The sequence below is a fragment of the Grammomys surdaster genome, unplaced genomic scaffold (assembly GCF_004785775.1).
Source record: "Grammomys surdaster isolate TR1022 unplaced genomic scaffold, NIH_TR_1.0 98, whole genome shotgun sequence".
In the NCBI taxonomy this organism is placed as follows: domain Eukaryota; kingdom Metazoa; phylum Chordata; class Mammalia; order Rodentia; family Muridae; genus Grammomys; species Grammomys surdaster.
The window spans coordinates 7,658,964-7,678,306 of NW_021604577.1; the positions used below are offsets into that span (position 1 = coordinate 7,658,964).

General features: G+C 34.9%; 1 protein-coding gene across 2 annotated transcripts in view; it reads right to left on the reverse strand.

Annotated features, from left to right (window-relative positions):
- Lrfn5 (leucine rich repeat and fibronectin type III domain containing 5) overlaps positions 1–19,343 on the reverse strand; it is a 285,456-nt gene that overhangs the window by 138,788 nt on the left and 127,325 nt on the right. The window contains exon 2 of one of the 2 annotated variants that reach the window (XM_028782240.1): positions 17,879–18,053. The exons of the other annotated variant lie outside the window; for it this stretch is intronic. The gene's annotated coding sequence lies outside the window, so the exon portion shown is untranslated. The remainder of the gene's footprint in view (positions 1–17,878; positions 18,054–19,343) is intronic. 2 annotated transcript variants of the gene reach the window in all.

Genomic DNA, 19,343 nt, shown 5'->3' on the forward strand with positions numbered 1-19,343 from the left:
CTGAAGTTTCACAAATCTTCAGGGAAATATTTATGAAACAAAAACCTAAGACATATCATGAAAATTTTTTGCATAATAGTGACATAAGAATAATGTCAACAAAAGAAAAAAGGAAAAAAAAGCATACACCTGGCTATATATATATATATATATATATATATATGTAATCAAAATAGAAATAGTAGATTATAGTAGGTCCTCCTCATTGAAGAGGTATGTCAAAATCGATCTCTACACATAATTTCAAAGGGACTATGTATTTTTAGACAAAAATGGCAAATAAATATGTTGATTTTTACCAATGTAAAAAGACTGGTATAGTGGGACAATTTAGTAGACGGAGAACAGAGAATTCTTAAAGCTTGACTGGCAGCCTGTCTAAGCTGATGGCTTAGCTTCAGGCAAATGAAATTTCCTGTGTCAAAGGAAGAGGACACTGTTAGTTATGGTGACCTTAGGTGACCCTTAGGTTACCACATGTGCATGCATACACCTGTACAATTACACACAGATATACAATACACATCCACACCACAGACACACACTATACACCACACATACAAACACACAGGCACAAACACACATACCACATGCTCCACAAATGCATACTCTACACACATACACACACACACACAACATATACACTGTACATGTATACACACACACACATATACCACCCATAAAACACATACAATCACACACACATAAAAAGAAAGGCAGAGAGAGAGAGAGAAAGAGAGAGAAAGATGCAAACACATCGAAATCAGAGAAATATGCATTATAGGGTGAGCTAAAAACAAACGTGAGAAAGATTTTGTCCTTGATCACTTCAGTTAAAGAATACTTTAAATAAAACACCTATGTTTAGTTAGTTGAACATAATTCTTCACCTTAAATATTTCTATACAAAAATAGGTATAATACACACACACACACATACACACACCACACACACACACACACACACACACACACACACACACAAATATGAAAGACTCCAAAGTGACAAAGCAAAAATGCCAACAAGATAGTTTGGGATTTTGGAGTTATCATGCAGAACATGCAAGATAACTAAAATTAATAATGACAACTAATTGAAAAGAAAACACAAGGAAAGACTGGTGATATAAGAAGAGAATTAAAGAGCTGGAGAGATAGCTAAGCAGTTAAGAGCACTTTCTGCTCTTCCAAAAGTTCTGAGTTCAATTCCCAGCAACCACATGGTGGCTCACAACCATCTGTGATGAGATCCGATTCCCTCTTCTGGTGTGTCTGAAGACAGCTACAGTGCACTCATACACATAAAGAAATATTAAAATAAAAAAAGAAGAGAACTAAAAACTCTAAACAAAATAAAAAGAAATGCCTTTGATTGAATCAACTCAAAGTAGCCATAGATATAATTCGTAAACATGTATATATGAAGATATACTTTATTGAAATAATTGATTTAGATGATGAAAAATTAAACTAAGATCATATGAGAACTGAGACACAATATTGAAAGTAAATACTTTGTGAATAAAATTATATAAAATGAGAGTGAACAAGAAATATGTGGCAGAGATTCTTTTTAATTTAAAAGCAAACAACAAATGAATGATGCTGTACGTTCAGCAATCTTCACAAATCATGACTGTCAAACAGAAGAAAATGTATTACCTGTAGAAAACAATATTCAAATTATAGGGAGCCAAAGAGAGAAAATGTTGAAGGAAACCAGTACACGAAACAATAGTAAGGCTTTCATAAGGAATGAGAGAAAAAAGTAAGTTTTAAAGTAAATTTCTTTAAGTCATTCTATGAGTCATGCTTACCTACTCCTAAATCTATATGAAAAGTATCAAGATATAATTTGTTATTACATATATGCCTGGGGTATAGGAAGCTCTATAATTATTCACTGAGTTTATAGGAACAAACAAATATAAACAAACAGGAATATAGACTATCAGATCTCCTTAGTAAATATGCAAAACTCTCATAATGATACCAGCAAGTTTAACAATGGATCTACAAAATAACTATATGTGCTATCACTCAGAATATATTCCATTTATAAAACGCTGGTATGAACACTGAAAAAAACATGAAGCGTCACACCATTAGGCAAGCGGTTTATATGTGCATTATAACTGTATGTTTATGAAATAAAATTAAAAGAAAATAAGTTTTTGTATATTTCAGACCATTATTAAATCTTCAGCATTTTAGAAAACAGATAATAATGAATATTGAAGGGTAAGCCATCATGACAATGGTCTACTGAGTGAAGGCAGAATATTTGTTCACATTGATGTTTCTAAGATGGACACATGTTTCATAATTTTTATATATTATGTACAGCAATTTAAAAAAAAAGAACACTGAAGGATTTTCTAAGACACAAAACCTCAAAAATAAGAGCCTGTTCATGGGAATAAACAGTAATACATGGAAGAATAAGACATAGAAACAAAAACAAGGCATTTCACTTACAAAAAAAAAAGATACTAGTTCCAAACAGTATTAAGATTGGGAAGCTACAGCACTGAAGAAAAATAAATTTCAACAAGGAGCATCATGAGTTAGAAAAAGTGGTAGGAATAGCTTTTTCTTAGCACCCAACCCTTTATTGCTAATGCAAATGCATGTTTTCCTGAAATTCTATTCAATTAAGAAGCCACCAAAAATAGTCCAGGACCAGAAGGTTTTAGTGCAGAATTCTATCAGACCTTCAAGGAAGACCTAATACCAATTTTCTTCAAATTATTCCACAAAATACAAACAGAAGGAACACTACTTAATTCGTTCTATGATGCCAAAATTATGCTCCTACCTAAACCACACAAAGACACAACAAAGACAACTTCAGACCAATCTCCATTGTGAATATTGATGCAAAAATACTCAATAAAACGTTTGCAAACAGAATCCAAGAATCAAAACAATAATCTATCATGATAAAGTAGACTTTATCCCAGGAATCTAGGAATGGTGCAATATACGGAAATCCATCAATTTAGTCCACTATATAAACAAACTCAAAGGGAAAAAAAACACATGATCATCTCACTAGATGTTGAGAAAGCATTTGACAAAATTGAACATTTTTTCATGGTAAAAGTCCTGGAAAGATCAGGAATTCAAAGCCCATACCTAAACATAATAAAAGCAGTATACAGCAAGCGAGTAGCCAACATCAAACTAAATGGAGAGAAACCTGAAGCAACCCCATTAAAATCAGGGACTAGACAAGGCTGCCCACTTTCTCCCTACCTATTCAATATAGTACTGGAAGTCCTAGCCAGAGCAATTAGACAACAAAAGGAAGTCAGAGTGATACAAATAGGAAAAGAAGAAGTCAAAATATCACTATTTGCAGATGACATGATAGTATACTTAAGTGACCCCAAAACTTCCACCAGAGAACTTCTAAACTTGAAAAAAAAATCAGCAAAGTAGCTGGTTATAAAATCAACTCAATCGTATCAGTAGCCTTCCTCTACTCAAAGGACAAACAGGCTGAGAAAGAATTTAGGGAAAGGACACCCTTCACAATAGTCACAAATACTATAAAATACCTTGTTGTGAATATAACCAAGCAAGTGACAGATCTTTATGACAAGTCTCTGAAGAAAGAAATTGAAGATCTCAGACGTTGGAAAGACCATGCTCATGAATGGACAGGATTAACCTAGTAAAAATGGCCATCTTGTTGAAAGCAATCTACAGATTTAATGCAATCCCCATCAAAATTCCAACTCAATCATTCATAAAGACAGAAAGAGCAATTTGTAAATTCATTTGGAAGAACAAAAAAAACCCAGGATGGTGAAAATATTCTCAACATTAAAAGAACTTCTGTGGGAATCATCATCCTTGACTTCAAGCTGTACTACAGAGAAATAGTGATAAAAAAAAACTGCATGGTATTGGTACAGAAACAGGCAGGAAGATCAATGGAATAGAACTGAAGACCCAGAAACGAACCCACACACCTATGGCCACTTGATTTTGACAAAGGAACTAAAACCATCCAGTGAATAAAGGACAGCATTTTCAACAAGTGGTGCTGATTCCTGGAGGTCAGCATGTAGAAGAATGTAAATCGATCCATTCGTATCTCCTTGTTCAAAGCTCAAGTACAATCGAATAAAGGACCTTCACATAAAACCAAATACACTGAAACTAATAGGATAGAAGGTGGGAAGAGTCTGGAATATTTGGCCGCAGGGGAAATGTTCCTGAATGAACACCAATGGCTTACGCTCTAAGATCAAGAATTGACAAATGGGACCTCATAAAATTGCAAAGCTTCTGTAAAGCAAAGGGCACTGTCAATAGGACAAAAGAACAACCAACAGATCAGGAAAAGATCTTTACCAATCCTACATCCAATAGAGGGCTAAAATCCAATATATACAAAGAACTCAAGAAATTAGACTCCAGACAACCAAAAATCCTATTAAAATGAGATACAGAGATAAACAAAGCATTCTCAACTGAGGAAACTCAAATGGCTGAGAAGCACCTAAAGAAATGTTCAACATCCTTAGTTATCAGGGAAATTAAAATCAAAATAACCCTGAGATACTTCAGGTGATAGCAGATGCTGGCGAGGATGTAGAGAAAGAGGAATACTGCTCCATTGGAGGTGGGATTGCAAGCTGATACAACAACTCTGAAAATTAGTCTGGTGGATCTTCAGAAAATTGGACATAGCTTTACCTGAGGACCCAGCTATACCACTCCTGGGCATATACCCATAAGATGCTTCAACACATAACAAAGACACATTTTCTACTACGTTCATAGCAGCCTTATTTATAATAGCCGGAAGCTGGAAAGAACCCAGATGTCCTTCAACAGAGGAATGGATACAGGAAATGTGGTACATTTATCCAATGGAGAACTACTCAGATATTAAAAACAATAAATACATGAAATTCTTAGGCAAATGGATGGAACTAGAAAATATCATCCTGAGTGAGGTAACCCAATCACAAAAGAACACACATGGTATGTTCTCACTGATATGTGGATGTTAGCCCAAAAGCTCACAATATCAAACATACAACTCACAGAGTACATGAAGCTCATGAAGAAGGAAGATCAAAGTGTGGGTGCTTTGGTCCTTCTTAGAAGGAGTAACAAAATACTCATGGGAGCAAATATGGAGACAAAGTGAGGGACAGAAATGGAAGGAGGGGTCATGTGGAGACTGTTCTACCTGGGTATCCATCGTATGTGAAGTCACCAAAGGTAGACGCTGATGTGGATGCCAGGAAGTGCATGCTTACAGGAGTCTGATACAGCTGTCCCATTATAGGTCTGCCAGAGTCTGACATATACAGAGGTGGATGCTCACAGCTAACCATTGAACTGATCAAGGGATTCCAAATGGGGAGTTAAAGAGAAGACTGATGGAGCTGAAGGGGTTTGTGGCCCCATGGGGAGAGCAACAACAATATCAACCAACCAGAGCTCTTTGGGTCTTAATCACCAGTCTGGGAGTACATAGAGAAGGACCCTTGGCTCCAGCTGGATATGTAGGGGAGGATGGTCTTGTTGGGCATAGGTGGGAGAGGAGGTCCTTGGTCTCATGAAGGCTGGATGCCTCAGTGTGAGGGAATTCAAGAGAAGGTATGTGAGTGGGTGGGTTCATCCTCATAGAAGCACGAGGAAGTGGGACGGGATGGGGGTTTCTGGATGGTGGGAATATGGGGAAAGGGGATAACATCTGAAATGTAAATAAAATATCCAATAAAAATTAAATTAAAAAAGAAGTATATTCATATATGTAATGGCTCATTAAATATTTCCTATTAACATAGTTAAACAGTTGTCCTTGTATGGTGGCACATCCTTTGGGTATATGCCCAGGAGTAGCATAGCTCGATTGTAAGGCAAAATTAATTCTCGATTTTATGAGAAACTAAAAATTGATTTTCCAAGCAGTTGTATAAGTGCACACCTATCAACAATGGAGACATGTTCCCCTTGTTCCATATCCTTACCAGCATGTGCTATCACTTGAAATTTTTAATCTTAGTCATTCTGACAAGAGTAAGATAAAATCTCAGAGTAGTTTTGATTTGCAATTTTCTGATGACTAAGGACATTGTACATTTCTTTACAGAGTCCTCTGTTGAAAATTCTTTGTTTAGTTCTATGTCCCATTTTTTTTAATTTGATCATTTTGGTCGTTGGTGTCTACGTTCTTGAGTTCTTTATGTATTTTGGATATTAGTCCTCTGTTGGATGTAGAGTTCATGAAAGTATTTTCCCATTGTATAGACTGCCCTTTGTCCTTCTGACAGTGTCCTTTGCTTTACAGAAGTTTTTTTTATTCAGTTTCATGAGGTCATTTTCATTAATTATTGATTTGATGTGCCTGAACTCTTGATGTTCTGTTCAGGAAATTGCCATTTGTACCAACACTATTACCCACTTTCTCTCTATTAGATACAGTGTATCCAGTTTTAGATTGAGGTCTTTGATCCACTTGAACTTGAGTTTTCTTCAGAGTGATAAATATGAATCTATTTGTTATGTGTTTATGTGCAGATAGCCAGTTAGACCACCTCCATTTGGTGTAGATGCTTTCTTCTTTCTAACGTATGGTCTTGCTTCTTTTTAAAAAATCAAGTGTCAATAGACATGTGAGTTTATTTCTAGGTCTTTGATTCAATTCCATCCATCACCCTGTCTGTTTGCATGACAGTACTGTGGAGTTTACAAATGTGTAGGAATAAAGATGGAGCAGAACTTGAAGAAATGACCATTTAATGACTGGCCCAAATTTACACTCATCCCATGGGAAAGAGTCAATATCTGGCACTACTAATAATACTCTGTTATGTGTGCAGACAGGAGCCTAGCACACCTGTCACCTGAGAAGCTTAATCCATAAGCTGATAGAAACAGATTCAGAGGTGCACAGCCCATCATTAAGCAGGGCTTGAAGAGTCTTCTGAAAGAGTCGGGGGAAGGATTGAGGGAGACAGAGGGGTCAAGGACACCACAAAAAAAGACATACAGAGCCATCTAATGTGGGCCCACTGGAGCTCACAGAGACTGATCCACCAACCAAACAGCATTCATGGCCTGAACATAGATCTTCTACGTATATGTAGCCGATATGCAATTTGCTGTCCACTTGGATAGCCCAACAACTGGCGTGGTGGATGTCTCTGACTCAGAAGTTGCTGCCAGCCCTTAGGTCTCTTTCCACTATCAGAGATGCTTTATATGGTCTCAGTGGAAGAGGATGCACTTATTTCTGATGTGACTTGATGTGCCAGGTTAGGTAGGTACTCAGGGGTCATGGTTCCCCTTCTACTTAGAGAAGGGGAGGAGATATTGGGGAAAGGAGGATGGGAGAATGGGACTGGGAGGTGAAGAGGCAGAGGGGCTATGATCAGGATGTAAAGTGAATACATAAATATTTAAATAAATGAATAAATAAATAAATGAGAAAAAATCCTATTTCCTTGTAGAAGTAGACTAGAAAGAATATGAATCATTTTCTTTTCAGATATTACAATTTCATACTTTGTCATCCAAAATCTCCTTCCTGAAGAATATAGTAAAGTCATGAAAGCAAAGTATATTAAAAAGGAAGTCTATTAAAGCAAATTCCATTATATCAGGAGTTACATTCCAGTCTATGACATTTCTTTCAGAGAGTACACAAATTTCTATCACACCAGTTAAATGTCAGCTGCAAAGAAGTTGGGAAGAAGTACTCTTTTACATACATAGAAACAGTCTCAGGGTAGCAGAATTCCAATATTAGATCCATTAAAACTGAAAGCTGATAACTGAAATAGATATCCTACAGTGTTCACTATGCAAAAGATGACTCATGGGACAATGTGGGTTACAGTAAGAATAATATTGGTTCTTAGCAACAGATTACTTATACAATGAATGATGTCAAAACACAAGTAGCACATTTAAAGTCACGGAAAGACTGGAGATAAAGCTCAAAGTTAGCACTTAGCATGCAGGAAGCCATAGTTTCAATTGCAGTAAATAAAAAAAAAAGTAGAAAATTTAACCAAAGCATAAAGAACTACAATATGTTTTAGACATACTTGGGCTTCATAGTGAATTCCAGGCCAGGTCGAGCTACATAATACAACCTCAACTCTAACTGATAAATTAATTATAATTAACTATTAACAAAAAAGTGATAGAAAACATGGGTGGCTTGGATCACAATGCAGCTTATTTATACTTACCATTTTACCACAACTCCTATTTAATAGGTAATAATGATATTCTATAGAACAATGTTATCATATATATTGCATGGACAATTACATTTCACTTAAGTGTGTTTTAACTGGTACATAAACTGTAAGACTACACATTAATGGGATACCACATGATGTTTCATTATATGTGATTTCACGGTTTGTAAACTAGAAATTATTGAAACTACTAATGACTTGGTGGAGCTGTTTAGAAGACGTAATGACAAAAGGCAGAGTAGCTTGTCAGAAGCGGTTTCAAAATGTAATTGTGTTTTAAAATCCAGTGAAAACACCAGGCAGCTTCACTGATGACCAGGTGCAAGAGGAATGTGAACAACAGCAGGAGTGAAGGCTTATGATAAGACCTGTAGAAGACCATGTAGGTATTTACTACATTAAAAATAATCAAAGATCCTTTCCCAAACTAAAATAAGTATTACACATGGCTCCAACAAAAATTCACAAAGTAATTTTCAAACACTCTTGGTTACTACAAAAACAAAGAAAAGACTAAATATTCAGCATTATTTGAACAATGCTGAAGATGAGCAAAAGGTACTGATTGTTTTTACTTCATAACGTACTGAAACTTACGTGACAGATAGAACTCTCACATTGCTGCAGGTTCTGCATGCTATTTGTGTAGATATGACAACAGCAAAGAAATAAAATAACAAATCAGGATTTGTCCACACATATATGAAAAATCTACATGCAGGAATATGAAATTCGGTTTAATTAGAAAAGGATGGATTCTTCAGTGAACAATGTGGAGCTATTGCTTACCATGCTGTTAACAATAAAGTAAAATTGAAATAAAATAAAGTAAAACTCTAAATCCAATTTTATTTCTATATTACACAATTGATGAAAACAAAGTTTAAAACAATCACTGTGTTGCAAAATATACTTCTTCAGTGTTAGAAAATAGGTCAGTTAATTTACAGAAGCATGTATGCATACAGAAACATTTTTACATACTTACACACACGTGCATATCCTAAAAAGAAAGTACAGAAAGACACAGTTGGCAGTTTTTCCATCTTAAACAGACACTTTAAAAAATCTTGGCTATCTTTCTGGAGCAGGCAGTGCTCTTAGAAAATGGGTCTGTATAACAAAGAGGGCCACCAATGTCATTGAAATACCCATTAAAATATTTTATAATGCTTATAAAAAATTAATTAACTAATAATATATCAGTGCTATATACAAAAAGATAATTGTGTCAGTAGCAGAGAAATTAAAATAGTCTCATTAGCTTACTGGGCCAAACACCCACATATCTGTACCAGATAAGATCAGAAATGCTGTTAGATACAGAGATTGAAAAAGCAAGCTATGAAGAAACAGCAGTAGAGTACAGGGCAATATTATCTCAAACAGACTACCTGGAACACTGGAGAGAAGCATGGTTGCCTGTCACCACATATCAAAAGATTACTGGAGATTTGCAATGTGTGGAAACAGTGTCACAAGGCCTACTGTATCTCACCCCAACTATGTGTGAGCCATTGTGAGACGGGAAAAGTCTATGGCCTTTAGTCCCTCTCTCCTCACTGTATTTTTTGTGACTATTGTCACAGTGAAATTGTCTTGTGTGTTACCTGTGTCTTACCAGCCTGTATATATGATACATGTGGAAAATTAAATTACCATTCCTAAATAAGAGATTTTGGTGTTTAATTATACAGCTTACAGAAAGAATGAAAACAGGCAACTTCCATAGGTAGGAAGTTGCGGGGACCCTCCAGAATGCACCAGAGACCTGGGAGGTGAGACACTCTCAAGACTCAAAGGGAGGGGCATTAGATGAAATGCCCGACAGTAGGGAGAGGGAACTTATAGAACCTACCTCCAGCAGGAAGGCAGGACATCAAATGAGGGAGGGGGTTGCCATCCCGCAGTCAAAACCCTGAACCAAAATTGTTCCTGTCTCAGAGAACTACAGGAATGGAAATGGAGAGGAGGCTGAGGAAAAGAAGGTCCAGAGACAGGCCCAAAGTGGGATCCAGCTCAAATGGAGGTCCCAACACCTGACACTATTAGTGAGGCTATGGAGCGCTCAGAAAAGGGGCATAGCATGACGGCATTCCCAAAGACCCAACAAGCAGTTCAAAGAGTCAGATGCAGATATCTGCACCTAACCAATAGACAGAAGCTGGTGACTCCTGTGGTTGAATTATGGAAAGGCTAAAAGAAGCTGGGGAGGAGGGCGACCCTGTAGGAGGACCAGCAGTCTCAGTTAATCTGGACCCTGGAGATCTCTCAAACACAAGGCCACAAGCTAGGCAACATACACCAGCTGATATGAGGCCCCCAATACATGTAAAGCAGAGAACTGCCAGGTCTGGGTTTAGTCAGAGAAGAAGTACCTAACCCTCAAGAGACTAGAGGCCCGGGGAGTTTAGAGGTCTACTGGGGTAGGTGGTAGGGGGTGGAGACATCCTCATGCAGACAGGAAGGTGGGGAGGAGGTATGGGATGTGGAACAGTCACAGGGTGAACTGGGGGTGGGGAGGGCAATAAAATTTGGAGTGTAAGAACATACATACATACATACATACATACATACATACATACATACATACATAACAGTTTATGCATAAAAGCATAAAATCATACATATAAATGGTATTCTTTATGGTGTTTCTACTAAGAAATTTCATAATATTCAATTTATTATGTATGCATCAATTGCCATAAGTATTTATATTTCTCTGGAATAAAAACATTCAAACTTAGTGCTCTAGTCACTGAAATGCCAATAAGCTTCTGATGTACAATTATCATGATCTGTAATACCAAACCATAACTACTCACTCCTATGTAATGGAAATCCAGTAGGTAATGATCAACATTTGCATTTCCTCCTCTTTACAACTGGCCTCAAGATTTCCTCCCTCTACTTCCCTCTTCTCTGACTTATAGAAGTCATGGATTCCAAATATCAGTGAGATCACATGGTATTTGTTTTTCTCTAGTCAGCCTTAACCTATATCCTTTAACACAATGACCTCTTTCTTTTTTAGTATCTCAAGTGGCAGCTTTGATTATTTCTCATGTATAGTTTATTATTTCATTTTATATATGTATTATACTGCCTTGTATATCTACCTGTTGAAGGGTAATATAATTTCTATAGTAAAGCTACAATTTATTTGCTGTTTTCCTCATTAATATTTTGCATGAAATATTAAATATTTAAATACTATTTAAATATTGATTCCTTTGTGACTTTTCTGTGGGTTGGTCAAAATTTTACGTCAGATTATCCTTGATATGAACCAAGTGACTATGTATTTCATGTTTAAACTGATTTATAGAGATTGCACAGAAAAGAACATTATTCCCAGGGGTAAAAATCTATATTTTCTTATTTATATGAAACATATGTCTAAGTCTACACAGCAAACCTAATTTTTGCTATTTAAAATATACAAGAACAGGAAGTCCTATTTCATTCTCATGGATATCATGTTCAAAAATAAATGGGAATGAAACTATCAGAACAGACTCAACACAAATTAGATTTAGTTGATGATTCTCTCATAACATTTCCTTTTGTATTATTTCCATCAATCTTCACTTTTTTCCTGAGGCTTTATAAAATTTGTGAGACCAATATCCTTATATAACTGCCTATATTTCTGAATTTTGTCCATCAACAATCAGAAATTAATATTTTTCAATCTTAAAGCATTCCTCAAACACACTTAGTATTCTACACATTCTTGTTATTCTTTGCATAAAAACACGTGGGTTATGATAGCTAAAGAACCAAAAAACCTACCAGGCAACAACGCAGATACCTATTGATGTCCTGAGTACAACACTATGTCTGATGACTTTTTCTTTGACCCTATTTTCCAGATGGAAGCATTTCTGTCTGATGACATAAAGTACTCATCAATGTCAGAGATGCTCGCTCACTAAAACTGTACAAGCCACATAGAATCAATCTTTCATAAAGTTGGCACAGGCTGGGGAAAATTTGTTTTGTTTAAACATGAATATAAGACTTATTGGGAAGGCCTAACACTATAAATCTGATAATACAAAACTTTCATATTAAAATTTCACACAATTCCAGTTGTGAGTACTATATTACAAGCCCTATTTTGATATAGAAAATCCTTGTTATGTTAACACTTATCTTTCTTTCATTTCATAAATAATAAAGCCAGAAATTGTGGATTATTTCCATGTTCGTAGCATTACCGTGGGAAGCACTGAAATAATCTAAGAGGTACTCATACATTTTACTGGAACTCTATACTCAAGTCGTAAGTAAGTAAGTTGATGTAAAAATGTTACTTGTTTTAGATATTAAACAATATATTAAGGCTTCAAAACTTACAGCAGTCTCTATCTGTGTGCAAATCATCAAAAGGAAACCCTGATTCTTATCACAGATTTAATCTTGCTTGGAATTATGAGAAAATATTCACCTTACAAACAACAGATGGGTTGAAAGCAACAGAGTCCTCACTCTATAGCCTAAGCCAATACTCCTGCCTTAGGGATGTCAAGTTTATTTTGGAGACTTATTTTTGTGCCAAGTCAATCACTCCATGAGTATTACCAAATCCAAAATAGACATGGCTACAAATTACCACCATCCAATGTCAGAGCCAGGCAGTATGTGTGGGTGTTCAGCAGTGACAAAGGAGGTGATCACAAGCCAACAGTCTGAACACAACCCACATGTCCAGCAGTCCCAACTGCATTCTTTATTTTTTATCATCTTTTATTACCATCCCTTTAACAATTCTACAAATATGTTTGTGTCAAAACTCTATAACTGTAGTAAAGTACACCACTTAACCTCATACTACAAAATCAAGTCTCCAAGTTTTATTATATTCTTAATCTTCTCAGTTGATAATTCTGTATCACTTAGTCCATTTTCATAGAAATCACTGGAAGTTATGTTGGAAGTATAGCATTATATTCTTTTATTCTGAATTTCTTCCCACAGTAAGTCATGAATTTTCACAAAAAGTATAGGCTTTGGATAGACCGCCAAGGTTTTTCTTGATGCAATGCCTCCCACACTCTGCTAAATGTTGATGAGCGATGCATCCATTTACCCATAATATTTTAAATCTGACAAAGCTCCACAGTTGCCGTCACAGATAGATGGTGGTTAACTATATAGGAAAGGAGTCCTCATCAGGGTAACCAAGATAGCCTAAAATTGAATTAGTATAAATTGGCTTGTCCTGATATATTTCTAAGCCAATACCTAACAATATAAATTGCTTCCACTCACTGAAAGCCCATTGCTGAGAGTGATTCTCACAGGACATTAATTTCTCCTAGTCCTAAATGTAAAGTAATCACTATCTGCAAAGGCAGAGAGCATCTGTGCAGACCTCTGGACAGGGTACCACTCTGTAGGAAATACTGGACTAGCAGTTCTGCAAGCCAACACAAAGCAGAAGGACAGACAACAGGCTCCCCATCAAGATCAGCCAGCTAAGCCACATTCATTTCTCTTCTCAGCCATTACAGGCTTTTGGAAGACTGTACTGTCACTCAAGCTTCTGGAATTCTTATCTCAAAAGGACAACACATCAACTCATTAACAGCCGTATAAGGTTGAAATCTATCTCTGAAAGCCAGGCAAATTCAATTTCCAATTAATCTATCTTCATTGTCTTGGATGATGCTATTTCACACACTTAAGCCACATGACAATTTTTACTTTTCAAATCTTGTTTACCCTGTAGTAGGTCCTGCTCTTCTGTGTTATCCTTATTCCGCCACAAGCATGTAATTGTGGTTTAATGAGAATTTTGATTTATATTCTTTTGTACCTGCTTCAGAAAAGCAAAAACAGGGTCTTGTTTTTGTAGATAATTCTGAACAGATTAGTTGAAAAGAAACGTTTGTCAAATGCAAAGAGGTAACGTGGTTTATCTAATGGAATTCTCTGTTGCTATCAAAGTTTAGTGGCACCTCATTGCTGTTGACTTATGTTAATGAATGGTCTTTTCTACCTCCCTCTTCTCTCAGGAATTTAACATCATATTTCTAGACCTGTTTGGTAATAGCAGAAACCTATCATTGACTTTCAGATACAGCTAACAATATGAAAAGGATTTATTTAGAAAGTGATTAAGATTTCTCTGAAACATGTTAAATGCTAAGCACTTAGGTAATAAGTTGCGTTGCAGTGAAAGTGGATTTCAAGATATGTACTGAACATAATGTTTGGTAGAATCTGTTTTAGGTTGGCTTTATTTGAGAATCTTTTAAAGGCTTTTCATTTCTTCCTTTTGTACTGAGAAATGCATAATTTAACATATTCTTACCTTGACCTTCATTTAGGAATTACAGAGTCTAGTTTATACTCGCTTCATATAATCACATAAGCATTACAAGTTAAGGTATATTTCTTCTATTGATGATTCAAATTTTATTGGTTTATGTGGATTGCACAACTAAGTTCATGTACATAAACATATAAAATGTAAAAATAGCATTTACCTGGTTGACCACGTTACTTGTAGTTTCATAAAAATGTTTAAGAAATAAAATTAACTGTTTATTAATTAGCACTAGGCATTGCAAGGTGATACTTCTTATCATTAAATAGTTCTACTAAAAGGAATTATTGAAAACAATATGTCACATATGCATACAAACATCAATCTTATTGTAAAGAATAACTTATAAATTTTAAACATGTAGTTTTGCAGAATAACTTAAATATTATTTATTATTAAAACATTCTTAATGTTTAGAAAGGATATTAGATTCTGAAGATCTTGTTGCTATTATGTATTCACAGGACAGTTTAGCATGCATATGCGTGCACTCACACAAATGTATATACATGAGAACATTTTCTATACAGACATGATTATGTATAACTTTTTGTTTCCAGAACAGTTTTTTCTTTCAAAACTTAAGTTAGGAAGAGGTAGAATGGAAAAAAAATGTGCTTTTGTTGGTCAAAAACTAAAATGGTATAGAAAAATACCACTAAAACAACAGTGGTCAGTCACCTCGCTTCCCGGAGGCAGCTGACTTAGAGGAAGGATTTCAATAGTTTTCTATTTTACTTCTCTATTCTCTATGTCATTCTCAAGATCCAGTACAAACCATTATACTTGTTTAAAAGAGAAACATTTGTGATATGCTATGACTTTTCAAGGAACTGTTTCAAATAAGCTCCTATCTAGGAAGGCATTTACTTTCTAATTTTTAAAAGTAATTAATTCAGTCTAGGACTTTCAACCTAACGTTATTCCTTATTTAAAAATAGAAAAAGGAAATAAAAATAAAAATACAGACAGACGGAAGGAAGGAAGGAAGGAAGGAAGGAAGGAAGGAAAGAAAGAAAGAAAGAAAGAAAGAAAGAAAGAAAGAAAGAAAGAGAGAAAGAGGAAAGAAGTTCCACTCTTGTTTGTTTGTTTGTTTGTTTGTTTGTTTTTGGAGACAGGGTTTCTCTGTGTAGCCCTGGCTGTCCTGGAACTCACTCTGTAGACAGGCTGGTCTTGAACTCAGAAATCTGCCTGCCTCTGCCTCTGCCACTCAAGTGCTGGGATAAAAGGTGTACATCTGGCAGGAGGAAGTTCCACTCTTAAAAATAATAAAGTGATAATTTTAAAACCAAACCAAGCAGAACAAAAATATTCCAAATTATTATGCAATAATTGCTTTCAATATATAAATCATGTCGGGCAGAAGTCGACTGTCATTAGTTAAATAAATATTTGGGTCTTATATAGCAGCTAGTATATAAAAACGTATTTGATTTCAATGTTCTGTGGTTAATAATAGAATAACATATTTATAAATACATTTCCTTTGCTAATGACTTTTCTAAAGTTAAATGCTTTTACTAAGAAAAAAGCTGAGTTAATCATAAAAGATAAAAAAAAAGGTATTCCATTTAAATGTATAACATTGCCTTAGGTATAGGTGTGATCTTTCATTTTCTTAAGATTTAGAAAAGATGAAAATCTAGGAAGAGTTTTTTTCAAGATGTTCTATTCAATCATTCTAGCTTTGCAGAGATTTGTTGTGCCAGGTTTGGGAGATATACAGGGGGGACGTTCTACCCTTCAGAGCAAAAGTGGAAAGGGTTATGGGAGGCGATGACTGGGACTGGGGGCAGCGATTGGGATGTAAAGTAATTAAATAAAAATAAATTAAAATAAAAAACAAACATGTTCTGTTCAATGTAAAGGTAACAAAAAATAAAGTGTGCTGAAGTGGAAGAGGAATAAATAACATATGCACGAGAAATTCTTCACTAATATAATGATCTATAATTTCTCAGCTTTATGTTTTATGATACAATCATATTATCATGAATTATTTTTCATATAATCTAGATATGTTCTTTTTCTATCTTAAATGTACTCCTCTAACATGAATTTGAGAATGAAAGCAGTAAGAAGCTGCTTCCTGAATACTTGAGTCTTACACAATTAGTAGGATAATAGAGAAAACATTTATTAACACTAGTCTTTATTCTCCATTAATAGCATATAAACTTGTATGAAGGCTTCCTCGCATTCCAACTGGCATTCTAAATTAAACTATACTTATGAAACATCTCCTTGCCACTCCCTTAAGGATAGTTTCATTTACTAAATACACAAATAATGTTCAGTTGAACTAAAGCCAAACTTTTGCAGCCTATAAAAATAAAACCACAGATATTTTCTGTGTGTGAATATTCGATAAGAATACATTCCATAAAGCAGTAATAAGTGTCTGTGACATAAGACACACGTATGTGTGTGCACACACACATATTCACAGATATAGACATATGTTTGTATATATATATATATATATGTGTGTGTGTGTGTGTGTATTTGAAAGATATAAAAATAGCTCCAGTAAAACCATAATATTTGAAATATACCAAATCAATAGTTTATAAATGATTTATTTTTTCCAGAAGAAAAATTCTTAAATTCTGAATCCTATAAACATAATCAAGAAAATAATACATTTAACCGACTTATTAGAACTTAAAGTTATATACAAAAAAACCTCAGAAGCAAGATTTTCGGTGTTGATATATACATCATATTGTGTTTTATACTTTGCCAAGTATTCAAATCTTCTATATACAATTCATTTTTCCTACATGTAATTGGCATTTCTTTTTATTTTTCTAATGTGCATTTTATAGTCTGTCATAAACTCTGAATAAAACACATACTGTTCCATTCCATAAGTCAGACAATCATGCAAAGTATTCTTTAGAAAAGCAACTCATTTCTGTACCTGTAGCCTTCAGTTTTCATAACTCGGTATAACATGTTTGGTGCAATTCATATCCACTCTGAATCTGTTTATGTAGTCATAAAATTATTCTTTTAGCCTTTACCTTGTACAAGTCGCAAGGTTGCAAATGTAACTTGCAATGCTTGCATGAAAACAAACCATAACATTTCTTAAGGATATTGGGTATTAATGTAAAAACTAGTAGACTTTTCATCTCCAGGAAAATTGGACTCAAAAAATAAGAAATGAAAAAAATTACAAACAATAATGAACAATTCTGACTTCATTTAGCCTATCAATTTGCAAAACTTCTACTTAACTTCCAAAAAGTGTCTTTAAACTTACAGGCAATGATGAAATTGAATGTGTGCAACTTACTTCTGGAGCCTGAAGAGTTCCTTACTACCATGAAGGAGTCAGCACTTGGCCTGGCTTCTGCAGAAGACTGGCAGGGTGAACGCATTTCCAATGCTGGTTCTGAAATTGGTGTCAGACGGAAGGTTGTCAGCTACTACATATCTTCTCAATACCTGGATGAATGGATACAAGGACTCTTCAGAGGAGACAAGCAGAATAAAGAAATGGCATCAGAAACTGATTTTAAAGTTACTCAGATCATTGTTTTCAATTGCATGTTCTATTCCAACCCATATGAGGCTATTTACTAATTAACACTCTAATGTATTTGCATAAAAGCTTTCTAATGGAATTGTACAATACATACTCATTTCAATAAATATGTCAACACTCTACTTTTCATTTTTTGGAAGATGTGTGTTTCTCTCAAAATTGTTGGTATCTTACATGATCATAACCCACATAATACTTTTATAACTCACAGCAACTTTAATTATGGCTTGCTATGTACCAGGTATACAGGCACAAAACATAAGATATAGCAGTGAGCATAATTATATTTTTGTAGGTATAATCTATAATATGTATAATAATCTATATTTTATACTGAAGGCTAGGAAAGCCTTCAATTCATAGGCCTGTCTGAACTTCAAGAACAACAAGCTTAGCTTATGTTAAATGTTAAATTCAGTGTGCACACATTTCATACATGTTTGTGAATGCATTTATAAACATTAAAAATAAGGTATTTACCTTACAGGTTGACCATGTACCTGAGGTTCTGACCATAGCTCTAAAACTTTAGTAAAGACATGGTATACAATAAAATAAAATTTGTGTTCTACCATTGTGTCTTATATTATTTCATTGTAGCATATAATCCAAATGCTTCAGATTGTTATCTTAGTCCACAGGGAGGATTTCCTGAAGGGCAACAAGAGTCTATTTTTTCAAAGGATTTTCAATACAGGGAATGTCATTTTCCTCATTTAAATTCCAGTTTTTCAGAAAAAGATCCATTTGTGTAGAATATGCGTTTTCTTTCTTGCAATATATTTTATTAATGATTTGCTAAGTTCCACAGACAAAACACAAACAAACAACATATGTTATCTCAGGTTTTCAAAGAATCACTACAAGAACCAGTATATAAAATACATGCAGAAAATCCAACAAACCTTGCAAGGGCATGTATTCACTAATAAAACAATGCTGTCATCTAGGGCCAGCTTCTACCACAAGATTCCTTATAGAGCATGATATAAAGATTCCATTAAACTATTAAAGGGTAGTAATTTAGTTTGGATGTATTCTCTCCAGGGTTACATATATAAAGGTTTCAGTGCCCATGGTTATATACCCAGAAACTGCTATAGATTATCAGGAAATAGAGTTTGGGATGACTATAGTAAGTTATTAGGCATGTCAAGTTTGTTTCTCCTCTCTCTCTCTCTCTCTCTCTCTCTCTCTCTCTCTCTCTCTCTCT